General features: G+C 39.7%; 1 protein-coding gene across 1 annotated transcript in view; it reads right to left on the bottom strand.

Moving 5' to 3' along the window:
- The window catches only part of MMP16 (matrix metallopeptidase 16), a 278,169-nt gene that overhangs the window by 41,327 nt on the left and 215,894 nt on the right, over positions 1-20,948 (bottom strand). The gene's annotated exons all lie outside the window — the stretch shown is intronic.

Below are 20,948 nucleotides of genomic sequence, written 5' to 3' on the forward strand. Positions count from 1 at the left end.
GTGGGAGGAAGTGGCGGGAGAAGGATTGCTACCTGGGGTATAGTGAGAGAGAAACAAGGAGCAAGTGACTTTATTTGTGCCTCAGTTTCCTCATGTTTCAACAATTGATAATTTGAAGTAGGTAGACTTGGGCTAAAATACAAAATCTATTAATTCCCAAATACTTGAAAATTTCAGCACAGATGATTGACTTATTCTGTCACTGGAACAAGTGAGACTGTAATTCCCCAAGGGGAGGGGGCTGTGGAGGGGACTGGGGCAGGGCCTAGGGGATTATGTGCAAAGCATTTAGGGTACTCAGACAATGCAGGCTTAGCTGCAGGAAGTTGGAAAATGACTAGAAAGCCTGCAGATGTCTAAGTGAAATTGACTAGAAGACACATATTGAAGGCATATCTCCTCCAAGAGGCCTTCCCTGACTAAACCCTCTTTTCCACTCCCGGAGACTTCCGCGGGAGTTTTTTTTCCCACTCCCTGTGTGCATCGCCCTGACTTGCTCCCTTCATTCACCCCTCCTCCCAGCCCCACAGAACTTATGTAAATATTTGGGGTCCTTGGTGGGATAGATGAGATTGAAGTACAGTCAGTAGATTGATGTTGGAGAAATAGAGTGTGTGGATTGGGTTTGTAGTAGATCAGTGAATTAAGATAGGAGGGACAGAGCTGTTTGACTGCCTTAAAGGCAATGGCAAGAAGCTAGTTAGTGGAAGTGGTTGGGTAACCATTGGAGGCTTTTGAGGAATGGGGAGTTATGGATTGAACAGGTTTTTTCAGAAAAATGATCCAGGCAGCAAAGTGAGGTATGGACTGGAGAGACGAGCGGAAGGAGGAAGGGAGGTCAGTGAGGAGGCTGATGCAGCAGCCAAGGGGGAAAATAAGTGGTCAGCATGGCAGCAGTTTAGATGGAGAGGAATGGACAGATCCCAGAGATACTGGGAAGGTAGAACTGACAGGACTTTGTCAGATTGAATGTACAGGTTGAAGGCAAGTGATGAGTGATGCTAAGATTACCCGCTGGGGAGATGAGGAGGTTTTCATATGATTCCTTAATTTGATTTGCTCTGAGAAAACACTTGGGAAAAGCATTTATGTTAGTACTTAGGATGGAATATCAAGAAGCAGTGTTGCCAACTTTAGGAGCCAGCACTACCTTTCTTATTACTGTTTAAATTATATTTATTTATACTTATGTCTGTCTCCCCTTCAAGGCTGAAAGTTCATTGTGGGCAGGGAATGTGTCCGTTTATTGTTACACTGTACTTTCCCAAATGCTTAGTAGAGGGCTCAGTAAATGCAAGTGAATTAATGAATGAATCTGTAATTTTATTTATTTACATTGATGCCTGTCTCCCCCTCTAGTTTGTAAGCTCGTTGGGGACAAGGAACGTGTCTGTTATATTGTACTCTCCCAGACACTTAGTTCAGTGCTCTGCACAGAGTAAACACTCAATAAATATGATTGACTGACTAGATGTAGATGGTTACCTCCCGAACAGTTGACCTGTGGCCTCAGGATGGTGACTGAGCATGTGCAGAAGCAAAGATGATAGTTTTTACTTGTCAGTAGCAAAGTGGCCTAGTGGATAGAAAATGGGCCTGGGAGTCAGAAGGCCTGACTTCATGACTTCCAATCTTGGCTCTGCCACATGTCTAATAATGATAATAATAATAATGTTGGTATTTGTTAAGCGCTTATTATGTGCAGAGCACTGTTCTAAGCGCTGGGGTAGATACAGGGTAATCAGGTTGTCCCACGTGGGGCTCACAGTCTTAATCCCCATTTTACAGATGAGGTAACTGAGACACAGAGAAGTTAAGTGACTTGCCCACAGAGCTGACAAATGGTGGAGCCGGAATTCAAACCCATGACCTCTGACTCCCAAGCCTGTGCTCTTTCCACTGAGCCACGCTGCTTCTCATACTGCATGTCTACTCTCTACTGCATGACCTTGGGCAAGTCACCTCACTTCTCTGTGTCTCTGTTACCTTATCTGTAAAATAGGGATTAAGACTGTATGCCCCATGTGGGACAGAGACTGTGTCCAACTTGGTTAGCTTGTATCCACCCCAGATCTTAGAACAGTGCTTGACACCTAGTAAGTGCTTAACAAATACCATCATTATTTGAATGGTTATACCAAGCATCCATCAAATACTAAGCGCAGGCTAAGCCCACGGATGACCATCGCTCCACCACCTGGGTAGCGCTCCTGAGAACCACAGACAATAAAACTAGGTGTGAACCCAATTGAGGTGCTCAATCCCACAGCATTTACAAAAGTATCTTTAAATTATGTATTATAAATTATTTACTCATATTAATGTCATGTCTTCCCCTCTGAACTGTAAGGTCATTGTGGGTAGGGAATGTGTCTGTGAATTCTGTTGTACTCTCCCAAGCACTTAGTATGCTGTTCTGCACACAGTTAAGCACTCAATAAATTCAACTGAGTAAAACAGTAAGCACTGGGTAAATACCACTGATTGAGGAGCTGTGGGACACAATGGCTCCTTCTTGTGGATGGGGAAGAGGGGCAGGATTTGTTGGGGATGTGAATCAACTTGATCTGCTTCATGCTTGGACCAAAAACCAGAGACATTGCTTGAGAGCAGGTTACTGGGGGAAGAGCTGTTTGCCTAACAATGATGATGATGATGATACCGAAGCCAACAGCAATGACAATGATGAGATCAAAAATACCTTCTGTGTCACATGCTAAAATTAGTCTAACATTTCAATAAAGCACATTCACTAAGGAGTGAATTAATTCTAGCAGTTTCTGCCCATCATATTTCCAAGCCAGGCATCTTAAATTTGGCTTCCAGTTAAAAGCAAATTAGCTCAAAACTTATAAGTATCCACTTTAATGCACAAAACTAATTTTGCGGCATTTCCCTTGAATACAGTTTCTTGTTTGGCTGGCATATAGAATTTGAGACTGAAAATAACACCTCAGTTCCTCTGAGAAGCAGCATGGCATAGTGGATAGAGCACAGGCCTGGGAGTCAGCAATAATCCTAGCTCCAAACTTGTCAGCTGTGTGACCTTGGGAAAGTCATTTTACTTCTCTGGGCTTCAGTTACCTCATCTGGAAAATGGAGATTGATACTGTGAGCTCCGCATGAGACAGGGACTGTGTCCAACTTGATTTGCTTGTATCTACCCCAGCACTTAGTAGAGTGCCTGGCACAGAGTAAGTGCTTAACAAATATCATCATTATCATTATTATGGTTAAAATTATTGAGGCAGCTATGCTTTGCCCCTTACCATGAAAATGACTGTTTTCCTTGAACTAGATACACATATTCACCTTTGCTGTGAGTGTGGATTCTGCTATGAGATGTTCATCTGCTTCCCTACACGTCAGGAATGCTTCTCTTTAGAGTCTGTGTAAATGCACATCATTTTCCATTAAATTTACCTCTTAACTTCTTTATCATCTGCTATCATTCATTACTTACATCTGTAAATGTGTTCTTCAAGGCTGTATGTAAAGATGCCATAACTTGCAATAGTAGACAGTGCATCTAAAATTTCCTCCATGATGTATAGGAGTAATAATCTACTTGGATTTCTGAAAAGCAAAACTGCTTACTTGCTGTCAGTGTAGAACAAGTCAGATTCAATGTTTAAAATTATTTTCTTTTTTCTTCCTAAATGATCCAGATTCAAGCAAAAATAATCTCTTTAGGGAAGGGGAGAACACTACCCTTAAATGTTTCAGAAGAGATTGGGCTATTAAAGGCCAGCTGAGTTCTGAGCTGGGGAAATTAAAACAAGCATGGATAGCTCCAAAGTCAGGCAATTCTTGCTAAGAGAGAATCTGACTTCCACATTAGAGGTTGTAAAACCCATCTCCCTCCACATTCCCTGAAGTGAAACCACCTAATCAATCTTCCTGACAATCGCTGTCTCTGAATATGACACTCAGTGCAGCTGCAAATCACACACCTCAGGGCTCAGGCTAAAGACTGGGAACCTGAATCCAATTTTACCATTTTGCTGCTTGATTTTTTTTTTTCTTTCTTACCGCTGATGACGGTGATCCTCTGAACCACTGTGACAGGAAGGTGATGAAAGCCTTTAATTTTCTGTTCAAAGTCATTTCACTGGCATCAATATTTGAATTTGCACCGATGACGTTAGGTATCAACTCTGCTAATTTAATGGTGCCAAAAGAAGATTCTTTTTTATTTTCTGTTTTTTGTTTATTTTCAAAGGTATAATTACAGTGTGCAGTTTGAACTTGAAGGAAAAGGGCTTACTTTATGGGGTCCATTTCTCCTTCAGCAATATTTCAAGGAGAGCAAGTCCAGTCTATGGTTACCAACCTTACAAATAGGAGCTAGGCCAGTATAATTACCATATGTGATTCCTAGTCTTAGAAAAGCTTCATCAAATACCCAGGGAATGACTTTAGAGCAAAAGCCTTAGTTCCAAGCTTACTCATGGCCTTGTTTAGACTTGGTAGTTATCACATGCTGTTTTTGATTGGGATGAGTATCTGAGATTCAGGAATTGGTAGCAGGTTGTGATGTCAAGAAGGAGAAAGGCTATGTGACTGGGGGGTGGTGAGCCTCTGCTATGTCCTTGTAAAAAGGATATTCCTGGAAGCATTTGAAGCCATAATCATATAATGGTGGTGGTGGCGGACAAGAGTCTTTGTGAAGGAGGTGCAGAGTGAAGGAGGTGCAGAGTCATCATCTTCAAGAACAAACGGACTAGAAAGATAATAATTTTACAGAACAATGATTCTCTAGTCTGTAAGCTCATCGTGGGCAGTTAAGGTTTTTTTCCAACTGTTGCACTGTTCTCTTCCAAAGTGCTTAATATAGTTCAGTGCATAAAGTAAGTGCTCAATATATACCATTGATTGATTGATTAAGCCTCACAGTCCCCTGGTAGTCACAGAGTTGGCTTCTGACTCTCTGGCTTTGTATCATCGGCCATGGATTATGCAGATGCTTTCAGAGAAGCATAAAGAACTGCCTCACCCTATGCTCCAACACCAATGCATAGGTGAAAAAACAAAATGTTAGGAAGAAGCTATATTTGGGAAAAATAATATTATTCTAAAAGAACAGCTAAGTTTATTTATTATCAAGTCCTGCCTTTTCTTTCACCTGTGAGTGGCATCAAAAACATCTCCTTTACTTCCAAAAGATGACTCTCTGATCTACACTACTATGAATATTTTATTTCCACCTCTGGTTTTCATTCTGACTCTCAACTCTTTTCTGGATTCCTTTAGGAGCTCAATATTGCTAACAGTGAAGGCATCTTCAAATAATCTGCATATATTTCAATGTCAGTAATCATTTAAAAAAACTTCCAAAATTTCAGAGCAAAATTAATGGATTTTTTTTGGCTTTATATCAAATTAGCATCTCCTTCTCCTATGTACCACTAACCATTGCCAACAGTAAAATATTAATGTACTGTAAAATCTGTGCAACTTTGCTCTTTATTTTTTAAAAGTAACCAGCTCAGGCTATGATGTTGAAACTATTTGGCTCACCTTGAATTCCTTGAATAAAACTGCAAGCTCGATGCACTAATCAGGTAGAAATTCCTAAACAGAACATAATTTCCTCTGAGAGGGGTGTTGGAGTATAAAACTATGAAACCAGCTCTGCTTCCAATCTGGGATCACTCTGGGAAGCAGCATGGTCTAGTGGATAAAGAAAGCATGGGACTGGGAGCCAGGACGACTTGAGTTCTAATCCCAGATCTGCCACTTGTCTCCTTTGTAACCTTGGTTAAGTCACTTAAATTCTCTGTGCTTCAGTTTCCTCAATTGCAAAATGGGGATTAAATACCTGTCCTTCTACCTACTTAGACTGTAAGCCCCATGTGGGACAGGGACCAATATATCATCTGATTATCTTGCATCTACCCCAGTGCTTAGAACAGTGCTTGATAATAATAATAATAATAATGGTATTTATTAAGCACTTACTACGTTTGAAGCGCTGGGGTTATCAAGGGCTCACAGTCTTCACCCTCATTTTACAGATGAAGTAACTGAGGCCCAGAGAAGATAAGTAGCTTGCCCAAATTCACACAGCAGACAAGTGGTGGAGCTGGGATTAGAACCCACAACCTCTGACTTCCAAACCCAGGCTCTTTACACTAAGCCACACTGCTTCTCTAAATGCTTAACAAACCATAAAAAATACTGTCTTCCAGGTGACTATAGGGGGAGGGATGTGGGGGCTTGAGGAGATGCTCCAATACTGACATTACCATTCTGGGGCTCTTTGCAAATTGCAAGGCCCCTAGTCTGTGCTGGCTCAGCCACACATTGTGTGCAGAGCACTGTACTAAGACCTTGGGAGAGTACAATATAACAATATAACTTCATTCATTCACTCAGTCGTATTTACTGAGCAATTACTGTGTAAAGGACACTGTACTAAGCACTTGGGAGTTTAAGATAAAACAATAAACAGTACACACTGCCCACAACGGATACATTCCCTGCCCACAACGAGTGTACAGTCTAGCGGAAGAGACCGACATTAACATATATACACACTTCTCTGTCTTTATGGTATCATTGGTAATGCTATCATCTGCTAATTCAAAATTCAACAATATATCTTGTTATATTTTGTATTAACAGATGATACCATTAATGAAGAGGTTGACCCACGACAGTGCAAGATAGTTCCTTGTGCCTGTATATTCATTGCTGATGTCTGGCGCTGCCTTTCGTTTCACTTCAGTCGATTCAAACTCGTGAAATTACCAAAGAGAACTCCTATCTGCGGAGTGCTTATGATTCTCCCCACTCCATTTTGTGGCTTGTGCTGTTCCTTAGGCCTGGACCTACCTTCCCCACTCAAAATCCCAGACTTCAGCCCTCCCCTATCTTCAAAGCCCTCCTAAAATCCCCCCATTTCTTCCAGTTATTTCTCATAATCCCAAATCACATCAACTCACTACTCACTCTTAATTCTTATGTAATGTATTTCTTTCATCTCCTCAGGACTTATATTTATTTGTACATTCCACTAATAATTCAATTGATCATTGGTATTTATTCAGTGCTTATTGTGTACATAGAACTGTGCTAAGCTCTTGGGAAAGTACAATACAATAGAATTGGCAGATGTGATCCGTGACCACAAGAAGTTTATCGTCTACACGGGGGAGACAGGCATTAAAATAAACGACGGGTAGGGTAATTAGTAGATCTGTATTGAACTATTTTTTTCCTAATACACTTTATGTCCCTGTTCTTTTCTCTGGTTCCCACCATTTGAAAATAATTTTTGTCTTTATATTTCCCTGATTAGATTATAAATCCTCAAGGAAAGGGAGCATATGTCTTGCTTCCACTGTATTCTGACATAAGAAAAAAGATATCAGTGTTTTGCAGCCGGTATGCCTCAATACATACTATTGACAAATTACTCAGTAAACTTTACTCCTTTCAAGACATTTCAGAATCTATGACTCTCTTTCTTTATAACATCTACACACAACCCCTTTTTCAACCTGAAAGACTTTCAAGGCTGAACTATGGGGTGAACACAAATTTGCCTAAAATAGTGAAAAGTCAAGAAGGTTATGCACATGTTCTTTTTCATTTAAATTAGTCAGAAATAAAATAGCATTCAACAAAATACCAAGGGGCATCTGTGAAAGACTCTAAATGTACCGGCTTCTTTCCAATCGAAGACTATATAATCTATAAATCAGTCAAATGTGTTGATGTTCCTAGTTATTGAAAAGATTTAGGATGACAACAGAAACGATCTTGTGCATCCAAAACAAATACTCCTACTGCCACAGGCTTCTTTGGCCTGAGCACAAGACTGGGAATGAGGTTTGTATACCTAATGATCTGACCAGAAATGGCCCTGAATAACCCCACTTTAGAAGGCGAGAGTAAGCAACCAGATGAATGGATAAAGCAGACTGTAGTCATAGGTCCTTCAGAAGCAACAGTAGTTCCCTAACAGCCAAGCTGAGCCAATGCTTCTCAATCAACCAATCAATCAGTGTTATGTATTGAGCGCATAGCTCGTACGGAGCACTGTCCTAAGCATTTGAGAGAGTACAACAGGGTTGGTAGATACATTCCCTGCCCATAATGAGCTTACAGCCTAGAGAGGGAAATGAACATTAATATAAATTAAAAAATACAGAAAGAAAGAATAAGAGAAGCAGAGTGGCTTTGTGGAAAGAGCATGGGCTTGGGAGTCAGAGGTCTTGTGTTCTAATCCCGGCTCTGCCACTTGTCAGCTCTGTGACCTTGGGCAAGTTATCTGTGTCTCAGTTACCTTACCTGTAAAATAGGGATTAAGTCTATGAGCCCCACGTGGGACAGCCTGATTACCTTGTATTTACCCCAGCACTTAAAACAAGTGTTTGGCACATAGTGAGTGCTTGACAAATACCATTATTATTATTATTATTTTAAATAATTTGTAATATATTATTCATATTCTCCCTCTCAACATATAGTCTGAGAGTTGGGGCAAGGGCAGTGGATCCAGTCTTTAGAGTAAGGGCTCAGAAAGTTCCATGACAACACATCTAACATTCAGCAATTAAAATAAAATCATCTAATTGTCCAGCTTCAAATGAAGAACAGTCAAAACAGAGTCTGGCTGATTTTGATTTCTGGAGTCTGAATGGATTCAGCTTTAAGTATTTGATTTTTAGTTGTTCAAATTTTAATGATATCTCACCAGACTGACTGATTTCACTCAATTCTCAACAAGAGCCCACTCATATGACTTGCTACAAAGCCTATCCATATCACTATGGAATTATATGTAAAGTGAAGATAATATATAGAAATATTTCATAATCTTCCATAAACACTAATTTTCTTCTGATACAAATTAAAGATGAGCAATTTCTATACTACTTCAACACTTTTCTAATAACAAATATTAATATTTGGAGCAACCTGAACATTTTATAAGATCCACAATTTCTATTAAAACCTTCTATCTATCTTTCTGCCAGGAGTCTGTCAACCTGGCAAGTTAGCAGATTTGCCTGCATAAAAGAAAAAGTTATCAAATGGCAGGTTCAAATGCCAATTATTCCATTCTTTTCTTGTCAAGGAAAATGCAAATCTGAAACATAAAAGCCACAGCACACAGAATAGCTATGCCCATGTACACTCAAATAATACTCTTTGAGTGAAGAAGGAACCAATTATTTTAGCTGTGGATACCAACTGATGCAAACAGAAAATTTCTTAACAGCAAATATGAACTGCTGGCAAGAAATGGCAGAGTTAGTTTCCATATGTACTGGTCACATTCATGGAATGAGGAGGTTTTATGCTGAAATACTTGTTGGCTGACTAACTTCAAAATCTTTGGGGAAAGCTGTTATAAGGCATTATTCTATATTGCTGAGATAATTCTGCTAGCTATGAGTTGTGTCTTTTTAAAAAAAATGACTTCAAACTACTGGTTTTGTTTCTACCTAAAAAATCTGTGAGATTTTACAGGTTGAACGATTTGAGTCCTTCAAAATTAGGGTGACTGCACAAATCAAGGAGTTTTTTTTTTCCAGAATAAAAATTCAGATTTGACCCAAACCTGCTTAGGGAAAATATAACATTATGTACTTAAGGTGTCATTTAGAGGTGAATAGGCCATGCAGTCACCATCAACTCTTTTGCACACTGCTCCCACCCCTGATCTCACTCAGCGCAGTCAGAGGATAATCACAAGATTTACAGGGAAGATTTAGGAATTATTTAACTCTCCTTACTCGGGCTGCAACCCTTGATAGCCTCATTCCAACTGCCAGAATCCAGGTCACTGGATGAGAGGAGAGCCAGAATTTTTAGCACTTTGAGCAACCACAGTCAATTTCATGGATTTCTAAACCAATCAGTAGGGCCAAAACACTATTTTCCCAAGAATATGGCTTAATTTTTTCCATACTTTCTTTGCTAAATTGTGATAAAAAGAACTGGTAGTAACTCCCTTTAATCTTAGCTGGCAGATGAGTCAGATACAGCCTATTCAACCTTTATGCTGCCAAACTTGACAATACAATGATGGATCTTGAAGCTATGAAGCTTCCAAGCCAAAAGGAAACTCTTTCAACACAGTAGCTTAGAAGTATCTATTTCCATCATTAGAGTGTAAGCTCTCTGAGAGTAGGGATCATGTCTGCTAATTCTAAGACTCTCTCCCAAGTGCATACGGAAGGTGCTCAATAAATACTACCAATTGACTCATTGGCCAGCTTACTCACTGAGTAAATCACACATGTACTATAACCATTGCAAACATAAAAAAAAAAAGCTGAATAGGCAGGAAAGCAGCACCCCAGTTGTCACCACTGACCCCAGGCCTAAGAGAGCACTGGAAGTTGGGGGACTGGGAAGCCACAGTCCAAACCAAACAAGGGCCATGGAGTCTGTGTCCTGATACTGGCCCAGCACAGCTCTAAATCAGTGTCTTACACACCTTTCTCATTTTCTTCAGAGCAGGGTGAGGGCAAAGAAGGATGAATTCTATATAGTGACACTTTTCCTTACTACTGGATTGACTGATTGTTTCATCTCAGCAGGGCCAAACAGGCCGAGCAGGACAGGACAGGACCATTTATTCATCACTGTTTCACTCCAGACTGAAAATCTGGAGGACAAAAGCATGTGATAGGATGATTTCCCAGGTATGAAGAAACCAAGCCACTGGAGATTATGGCTATTGAATTCAGTTAACTCTATTTCCAAGAACCAGTGCTGTGCGCCCTGTAAAAATGATCTAGGTCTCGTCATTTTCTTCTCTATCAAAATAAAACATAACTGAATTGAGCACAATTTCGGCCACCAAACACGTCCATAAGCAGGGAATACGTGTATGAAATGTTCTGGCTTTGGAATAATATCATGTAATAATAGTAAACATTGTTTGACCACAGTTAGAAACATAAACCCTTATCTGAGGTATTCTGTTCCAAGGTATCAAATCACTCAAAACCCAGGTAACCTGAAGAGGAAAAGTGAAATGCAGAAAAATGAAAGTTCATGTGTACTAAACAAGTCTCATCTTTGGCCCACAAAACTCAACAGGAAGGAGAATGCCAGCAAATGCAATTCCAAGGTTTCAAGGAGAAAACTTCACCTATAATTTAAAGCTACTGAATATTTTGAGAAGCAATTAATACTATTTGACAACTAGCAATAGCAACAATTCCAATTGTTTCCCAAAATGTTTACCCAAATTGCTTGAAAGCCCATGATTTTGTACGTCAAGAAATTTTAATTAAGCCTTTGCTGGAAGTGTTTTTGCTATGATTCCCTTTCGTCCCATTAGAATGTAGCCCCAATTACAAAGCATTGTTAATATTACAAGATAACACTTGTTGAGGTATAAAATTGAAGCTATGTTTCAGCGTAATTCCTTGTTGCGATGTTTTGTAATTATTTTGTGTCAATGATGCACTTTTTTGTTCTCTTGCCAAAAGAATATTTTTAATCAGTTCACTGAGGGAACTGATTTGGAAAACAACCTTTCCCCAGATCCCTTCAGCAGGCAGATTGCAATGCCATCTTTGGTGATCAGAATTCAGTCTTTATCCAGGTGAAAATCTCTTCAAAATTAATATATGTTGATTGAAAGTTGAAGTTTTTGTGGAATAAAATGTTGCCAGGTTTGATTTTGTATTATAATTGACAGATTTAATGTTTCATCTTATTTTAAGCCCCTGCAGTTGATTCCATCACACCTTTGGAGAACACGTGGGTTTGATCACTCTCCTATAAAATTCATTAAGCAGTTTCACCACGTCCCTATTAGTTGACAGTCTAAACTTGGTATCATTGAGTTGCATGAAGACTTTCTAAAGTCCCAATGTTTTCTCCTCTGTATTCCAATATCCATGAGTGCATGTGGGGGGTTTAAACACATGAACAGTGGACCTCGGGCTGAGTTCACAGTCAGAGTCCAATATTTAAATAATTCTTTGTCATTGCTTAAAGGAGTACTGATGTCCAGTAGAAGTTATCTGGGTCAGTAAAGTCTTGACTTTGAGTCAGAGCAGGTTCCAGTTCATCCCTGTTATTTATTATATGCCAAAACAATAATAATAATAATCATGGTATTTAAGCGCTTACTATGTACCAGGCACTGTACTAAGCGTTGGGGTGGATATAAGCAAATCGGGTTGGACACAGTCCCTTGTCACATGTGGGGCTCATATTCTGAATCCCAATTTTACAGATGAGGTAACTGAGGCATGGAGAAATGAAGTGACTTGCCCAAGGTCACATAGGAGACAAGTGGCGGAGCAGGATTAGAACCCATGACCTTCTGACTCCCAGGCCATGCTCTATGCACTATGCCATGCTGCTTCTCTAAGATCAGATTCAAAATGAACAAGGAAATACAGCTCACATTAGAGCAATTCTGAGGTTTCAGCCAGGCTTTGGGTGATCTCCAGGTTGAGAAACCAGAGGGAATGTCAATTCAGTTCAGGTGACAGTGCTAAGCACAGTAATTCACACTAAAGAGCTCTACCCCTGGATTTAACTCTATGATGGATATGGCATTCTAGACTAATGGACAGAGTATGGACCTGGAAGTAGGGTGACCTGAATTCTAATCCTGGCCATGTCATTTGCCAGCTCTATGACCACTGACAATTCACTTATTTTCTCTGTGCTTCAGTTTTCTTATCTGTAAAATGGGGATGAAATACTTGGTTTCTCTACCCCGTCCCACATGGGACAGAGACTATTCATTCATTCATTCAGTCATATTTATTGAGTGCTTATTGTGTGCAAAGCATTGCACTAAGCACTTGGGAGAGTACATTATAATAACAAACACATTCCTGCCCACAGCAAGATCACAGTCTAGAAGGGGAAACAGACATTAATATAAATAAATTTGAGATATATGCAGTCTATCTGATCTGGCTTATCTTGTACCTATCCCAGAGTTTAGTATTGTGCTTGGCACAGAGTAAGCACTTAATAAATACAAATATTATTATTATTATCAAAGGTAAAGTAATGGGGGAGGACCTGACAGAGAACATCTACCAACTCTGTTGTATTGTACTCTCCTGAGTGCTTACTACAGTGCACTGCACACAGTAAGTGCTCTATAGCTTGATTCTGGAAGACTAGTCAGGGGAGTGAGAACTTGAACAGTTCCACTTTTCCCACACTCTGTACCAGTAGGGACATGCTTGATCAAGGCTTGGCTCCTGCTGCATATAACAAACACCTTTGCTTTTTTGATAGCCACCTGATAGTTTCAGGCACCTAACAATGCATAGTAGAGTGTTCTTTTATTATGGAAAACACCTGTCAAAGAAACCAGGAACACTGAACATGGAGAGTGCTAGTGAGTTAAATGAGGTGAATTTGTTGCGGAATGAAATATGTGGTCAATGCCTAGAGAAATAGTGATAAAAGGACTCAGCCCTCCCCTACCAGACACTGGATGAATTAGTGGCAGGCTGGCAGGCTTTTCCAAGAACGATCATCTGGTCCAGTTAGTTGAACAACTGAATCAACCAAGACAGATGTGTGTCTATTCTTTAGTTAAAAATTCTAACCTCTAACCTGATAGGGAAAAAAAAAGATTTTTAATTAAGTTTTACCAAAATATTCTCCTGCCTTAATATTAGTCCATTTCCATTGATTTTGGTACTTTGATGATATGAAAAACTGCCTCAGCAGCACCCTTCCAAGGAAACTATTTGAATAATCATTTCAATCCAAAAATTATAAAAGAAGAAAGCAGGTAAATAGTAATGATGATGACGATGCTAATATTGATAATGAAATGCTTATTGTGTGTCATGAAAGGAGAAGCAGCATGGCTTAGTGGATAGAGCACGAGCACGGAGCCAGAAGGTCATGGGTTCTAACCTTGGCTTCGCCACTTGTCTGTGTGACCTTGGGGAAGTCACTTCACTTCCCTGGGCCTCAGTTACCTCATTTGCAAATGGGAATTAAGACTGTGAACCCTATGTGGGACAGCAACTGTGTCCAAACTGAGTAATTTGTATCAATTCCAGCATTTATAACAGTGCCTGGCACAGAGTAAGCCTTTAACAAGTACCATAATTATTATGAACTGACCTTCAGTGCTAGAGTTAATACAGTAAAAATCAGATCAGTCCCTGGTCCTGCCCCATACAAGGCTCACAGTGTAAGAGGGAAGGAAAACTTTTTTTCAAATCTCCATTTTGCATATGAAGTAACAGGCACAAAGAGGTGAAGTCACTTGTCCACGCAGCAGGCGAACGGTGGAGCCAGAAGTAGAATCCACTTCTTTTGACCCTCAGCCTACTCCTTCCATTAGGCCAAAATAAATACCACTCCTCAAGTTAATCTTTTAAGGGAATAATCAGAGGATTTATAGCCCAAATCTTTCAAGGAAAGTAGGTTCACTGCAAGGGCAAAACAGATGATCGGTATTTTCACAGCATGAGATCAGAGACATGCATTAAAGATACAATTTCAACACTGACTTTTTTCTGGAAAAGAAGTGATATTTTTTCCTTAGATTTTTAATTCAAATGAATTTAATTTGAAGACTTTAATAAAAACCATTAACATTAACAACTCATACAAATAAAGCAGAGACAGTAGTACCTAAAATAATAAGGACCAAGGGACTTAGAATTTTCTTTTGATTATTCCTCAAAGCATCTTTAGTTGATTAATGATACTTTAGGTCCAAAGACTGTTTTTCACATGAACAACCAAAGGGGAAAATGAGCATTTATTGTAGACAAACACAAAGTGATCCTAGTCATAATTTAGGAGTAATTGTTTGGAATCCAGTAACTGCGGATCATGTTGCCAAAAAGGAATTCCTCTTGGGGTTCCATGGCAAACATTCAATTCCTAAAGGCTGATGAACACTGAAGTAACACAGGATCCTCAGTCCTCTTGCCTTTGGGAAGAGAGGGAAAATGAAGGATGATGCTTCACTCTCCAAAAGAAAAAGTGCATTCTGCCTAGTATTTTTTTTCTTTTAGCCAAGCCATAATCCCTACCTTCATAAAACAAAACTCAACTGTACCTTCAGTTCCAAGGGCATAATAATTTCAATAGGAATTGTGCCAGTGTAACAGAGGGCAGAATTTGGACCAGCCTGTTGCCATGGGAACACTTGGCACTTTGATTTCCCTGTAGAAATAAGTGGAAGATTGTAAATGAGAAAGGTCTTGTTTAAACACAAATAGCTTTAGAAATAATTGTAAGAACAAGAAATGTAAAGAGAAAAAAACCAAAGGTTTTCTAGTAATCTTTTTCTGGGTGTTCAGAATGAAAATCTTACTTGATGAAAAGAAAACTCATTACTGTTACTATTCTAATGTTGCTCCATCACAGCTTTTCATTCCCTTTAACAGTTGAGTATTCTTCTTCACTGTCTCTAGGTTTTGGTTGTTCTTCCTGAACAACAGCCAGAAGCCCCTGCTGAGAACTTTACCTTGAACTACCACTTCCTTGAAACTAAAAGAACCCCAGGTTTCTTAATTGATAATAATAATAATGTTGGTGCTGGTTAAGTGCTTACTATGTGCAGAGCACTGTTCTAAGTGCTGGAGTAGATACAGGGTAATCAGGTTGTCCCACATGAGGCTCACAGTCTTAATCCCCATTTTACAGATGAGGTAACTGAGGCACTGAGAAGTTAAGTAGACCTGGGATTAGAAGACAGAACCCTTGTGCTTTTTCCACTAGGCTATGCTGCCTCTATCTCCAAAGAAAACTTTGCAAAATCAATTTTCACTATACCTTAATGCCACCATTAATTCTGCTGATGTTGTCTGTAAGATTGATGATCCATCAGTGGTATTTTTGAGTGCTCACTATGTGCAGAGCATTGTACTAATTGCTTGGGAGAGTACAGCACAACAGAGTTTGCAGACATGTTCCTTGCCCACAATGAGTTTAAAGACTAGAGGGGAAGGTGCTCTTTAGACTTGGTTTTACCTCCTTTCCCCAGTTAGGATTATGTGACTATCTTTTAGAGTTCCCTTGCTGATGAACCAGGTATTTTTCCCTCTCAGGTCTGGAGATTAGTGAATCTCTAGTGTAGACATGCATGATTCTAAACGGAATTTGAAGTTAAAGCTCAGGAATCACAGCAGTATCAAATGTGGCCACCAGGTAATGAAAAACTGCCAGCTCATTTCTATAAAACCAAGGATGACATGTTTCCCTGCTTTCTAGGTTTTATTTTTTTAATCTCCCTGTGGATTTCAATCTAGGAACCCCAGGACCTGCTCTAAATGATTGTCAAAGCTGCCCCAGATACTAAAGTCGGCCTCTACTTAGTTCTTCCTCTGAATAGTTTTGAAAGTAGAGAAAGGGAGATGAGAAAAAGTGAAAGGGAACTGAAAGTGGCTAAGCGGGGGAGGGGGGAGAGAGGAGGAATATATCAATGAGCAAATAAAATGTCCAGTCCCCACGTAGCCCAAAGATATATTTCTCAAGAGGGAGTCAAGTGCTGTTTTCCAGGTGTGACTATTCTTAGCTGGAAGCCACAGGAGAGAAAAAGACTACCATAAAAAGCTCTTCACATTTCAGAGATTTGCCAGGTTTATAATTCCTACAACAAAGGCTTTTAGTGACAAAATGAATGGAAGGAGAGCAGGAAGATCTGTTTTTTCTTCATGTAACATGAGGATAGTATGGGTTATGGCTTCTGTTGGCAGGTGAACTATGATTTCTAAGGAGGCTTTTGAAACTCTTCTGAGTTTCTAACAGGAAAATCCAGTTTGCTCAGCCAACAGTATTTGAGTGCCCACTGTAAAGCACTGGACGAGGTGTTTTGAGGAATGAAAAAGAAATCAGAAAGACACCTGCCCCCCAGATGTTTATCATCCAATGATAAACTGTACACAAGGGTGATATAGGTGTCCTTCACAGACCAATCTTTCTCACATATCTCTTACCCTCTCTTCTAAAACCTATGTAACCATTCACCCATTAGCTTTGTTTTCATTAAACTTTGCACTTACCAATCACTTATTTTTTGAGTCCTTATGAAACAATGAGTGTATGTGTATTATAAATTCATTCATTCAATTGCATTTATTGAGCATTTACTGTGTGCAGAGCACTGGATAAGCATTTGGGAGAATATAACAATAACCAGACATTCCCTGTCCACCTTACCACATTCCACCTACCTATAGCTCCCACCAGATTTTCCTCTCCTTTGTTCAACGAATACAAACTGTGAGACCATGTAGGACAAGGTCTGCATCCAAAATGATTACTCTGTACCAACCGCAGTCCTCAGAACAGTGAGACTGAACTTGTCTTCCCATAATCTAGTGTACAGGCTGTCCTAAGATCCCTCCGCAGTGTGGTGGCTCAGTAGAAAGAGCACGGGCTTGGGAGTCAGAGGTCATGGGTTCGAATCCTGGCTCTGCCACTTGTCAGCGGTGTGATTGTGGGCAAGTCACTTAACTTCTCTGTGCCTCAGTTACCTCATCTGTAAAAATGGGGATTAAGACTGTGAGCCTCATGGGGGACAACCTAATTACCCTGTATACCCCAGCGCTTAGAACAGTGCTCTGCACATAGTAAGCGCTTAATAAATACCAACATTATTATTATCCTTCACCCCTAGAGTGAGTACCTGCACAAGCAGTCATTTCTGGGACCAATATTCCTTTTTAAGGGTATTTGGTTAAACACTTACATTGTGCCAGCCACTGTAGTAAGTACTGGGGTAGATACAAGCTAATCAGGTTGGACACAGTCTATGTCCCACATGGGACTCACACTATTAATTCCCATTTTACAGATGAGATAATTGAGGCACTGAGAAGGTAATTTGTTCAAGGTCACACAGCAGAAAAATAGTGGAGCAGGGATTCAAGCTCGGGTCCTCCTGACTCCCAGCCTTATGCTTTATCCACTAGGCCGTGATGCTTCTTTATTGAACCCAGAAGCCAGGACTAGTACTTTGCATGAATGTAAGCCTAGGCAAATGCAGACAAATGAACTGTTTAAAAGTCATAGAACTCTCAATAGTAATAACAATGATGGTATTTGTGAAGTGCTTACTATGTGCTAAGCACTGTTCTCCAGGGCACGGATCATCTCTACTAACTCTATTGTAATTGTACTCTTCCAAGAGCTCAATACAGTGTCTAAAACACAGTAAACACTCAAAAACCATGGATTGATTGATCATGCACTTTGTGACAGTTACCGCACTGTCAATGGAAGATTAACGATTAATATAAAGGAGAAAGAAAATCAACTGCCGCATTCATTTCTCCTTGTAAGCAGCTCTGAAAGGAGAACAGGAATAATGCAAATTAGTATTGCAGGACATTCTGAGAAGTAACAACTCTAATTCATCAGCTTGAAGAAAATCATTGATTTTTCTTGAAAACTCAGCTGTCCTTGTGAATATTATATTGGATAGTAACTTATTTTCTAATAAATGAAATGCAGGGCATTGTGCAAAAGAAATTATGCTAAATCTATATTTGAAAGTTCAGCTTTCAAGAGGTAGGACATTTCATATGTGGGACCACATTTCATTATTTATCGACCTATATCAACGATGAATGAGAAAGCATATTCTGTTGTTCCTGAGATGAATGTTTGGCTGGCATCACCATGAAGCCAATATTTTAATATTGTGTGTAATATCAACATAGAAAAATTGATTTTTCCCTAACCTTTCAGTGTTGTTCACACAGACTGCTATACCCCTTCTTTTCTAAAGACAAATAAACCAGCATGTGATGTAAGTTATCGATCCAAATCTATGGTGCTTCCTTTGGGAAAGACTGACAAGAGGTTTGGCTTTTATGTGATTGAATGTCTTTATTGATACCTCCTTATAGTCATGAGAATATTTCAACATATAATGAGTTTCCTCCAAAATAGAAATGAACCTAACCAAACATCTCCAAGATTAATTTAGATTGCTTTGCTATCTGCACAATTAACATTAATTTTTTTCAGGAGTGAAACAGAGAAACAAGCAGGGAAGAGAAGCTCAAAACTCTAGAACCTGGGGTCAAAAACTCAAAGACTCATTTATAGGGTTAAGATTTATAATGTTAAGGGCTGGTTTTGTTGCAAACTGTACAATAAATGACTAGAAAAGTGCCAAATTTATGTTAAATAAGGCACTCAATCAGTTTTCCCCCTCCTATCTTACCTCACTGATCTCTTACCGCAACCCAATCAGTCCATTTCACCCACATCCTTCTTTTGGCCTGGAACTCTCTCCCTACTTCATATCCAACAGTCCAACTCTACACGGCTTCAAAACCCTCTTAAAAGTCTTAACGTTTCCAAGTGACTTTCACTGATTAAGCCTCATTTTCCATTTCTGCCCTCTCCTCTGTGTCACCTATGTACTTGGCTATGTACCTCTTAAGCATTTTGATACTCACTCCAGCCCCACAGCACTCATGAATAATAATAATAATTGTGGTTTTGTTAAGTGCTTACTATATGCCAGGCACTATACTAAATGCTGAGGTAGATACAAGGTAGTTGGGTTGGATACAGTCCCTGTCCCACATTGGGCTCACAGTCTTTATCTCCATTTTAAAGATGAAGAAACTGAGGCCCAGAGAAGAGAAGTGACTTGACCAAGATGAGAGAGCAGACAAATGACAGAGCTTGGATTAGAACCCAGGTGCTTATGACTCATGCTCTATCCACTAGGCCATGCTGCTTCTCATTTATCTATCAAGCAAAAACTCCTCACTATTGGCTTCAAAGCCCTACATCATCTTGCCTCCTCCTACCTCACCTCACTTCTCGCCTCCTACAGCCCAGCCTGCACAGTCCGCTCCTCTGATGCTAACTTTCTCACTGGGCCTCGTTCTCACCTGGACGCATCCTATCCCTGGCCTGAAATACCCTCCCTCCGCAAATCCAGCGAATACTCACACTTCCATCCTTCAAAGCCCTACTGAAGGCTCATCTCCTTCAGGAGGCTTTCCCAAACTAAGCCCCCCTTTTCCTCAGCTTCCCCTCCTCCCCCATTGCCCTGACTCACTCCCTTTGCTCTCCTCCCCCTGCTCCATAGCACTTGTGTATATATGTACATACCTATAATTCTATTTATTTATATTAATGCCTATTTATTTGTTTTGATGTGTGTATATATATAATTCTATTTATATTGATGCTATTGATGCCTGTTTACTTTTTCTGATGTCTGTCTCCCCCGTTCTAGACTGTGAGCCCTTTGTGGGAAGGGATTGTCTCTCTTTGTTGCTGAAATGTACTTTCCAAGTGCTTAGTACAGTGCTCTGCACACAGTAAGCGCTCAATAAATAGGGTTGAATGAATGAATGAATTTGTGTGCATATCCTTACACTCTATTTTCCTTATGTGTAATTTATTTTAATGTCTATATCCCCTAGTGGACTGTCAGCTCGTTGTTGGCAGGAATCGTAACAACCAATTATATTGTAATATACTTTCCCAAAGTGCTTGGTACAATTCTCAGCCCATGGTAAACACAAAATAAATAACACTGATAGAACGATCTGAAGCAACTGAGAAAGGAGATAATCTGAAACCAATTACAATCCTATAGGCTACTTTTCAACAAGTTCAAGACCTAAATGAATCTATAATACAACATGTAGTTGTTTCGCCTTTCATATCATGATTTATACACAATGTTCTCTAATAATAAATGCATTGACTTAAAAGTTATTGGTGACAAACTATCACTGTAGATGTCACCAACAACAAGCTTGACAATAGAGACAAGTAATTCTGGGTCCCATACTGACATTTCAACCACAAAGAAGGCCTAGGTGAATTTCACTGTCGGTGACATCTTCTTTGAGTCCAAAGGACATCCATACAAAGCAGTCACTGCCTTTTCTAATTGCTGTTCTTCATTAAGATCATCCCTCTGATGCCTGATTTAGTTTAAGCTTTGGATCTTTCCAGCTCTATTGAACCTAACTCTCTAAAGCCTT

Source organism: Ornithorhynchus anatinus, chromosome 4 (assembly GCF_004115215.2).
Source record: "Ornithorhynchus anatinus isolate Pmale09 chromosome 4, mOrnAna1.pri.v4, whole genome shotgun sequence".
In the NCBI taxonomy this organism is placed as follows: domain Eukaryota; kingdom Metazoa; phylum Chordata; class Mammalia; order Monotremata; family Ornithorhynchidae; genus Ornithorhynchus; species Ornithorhynchus anatinus.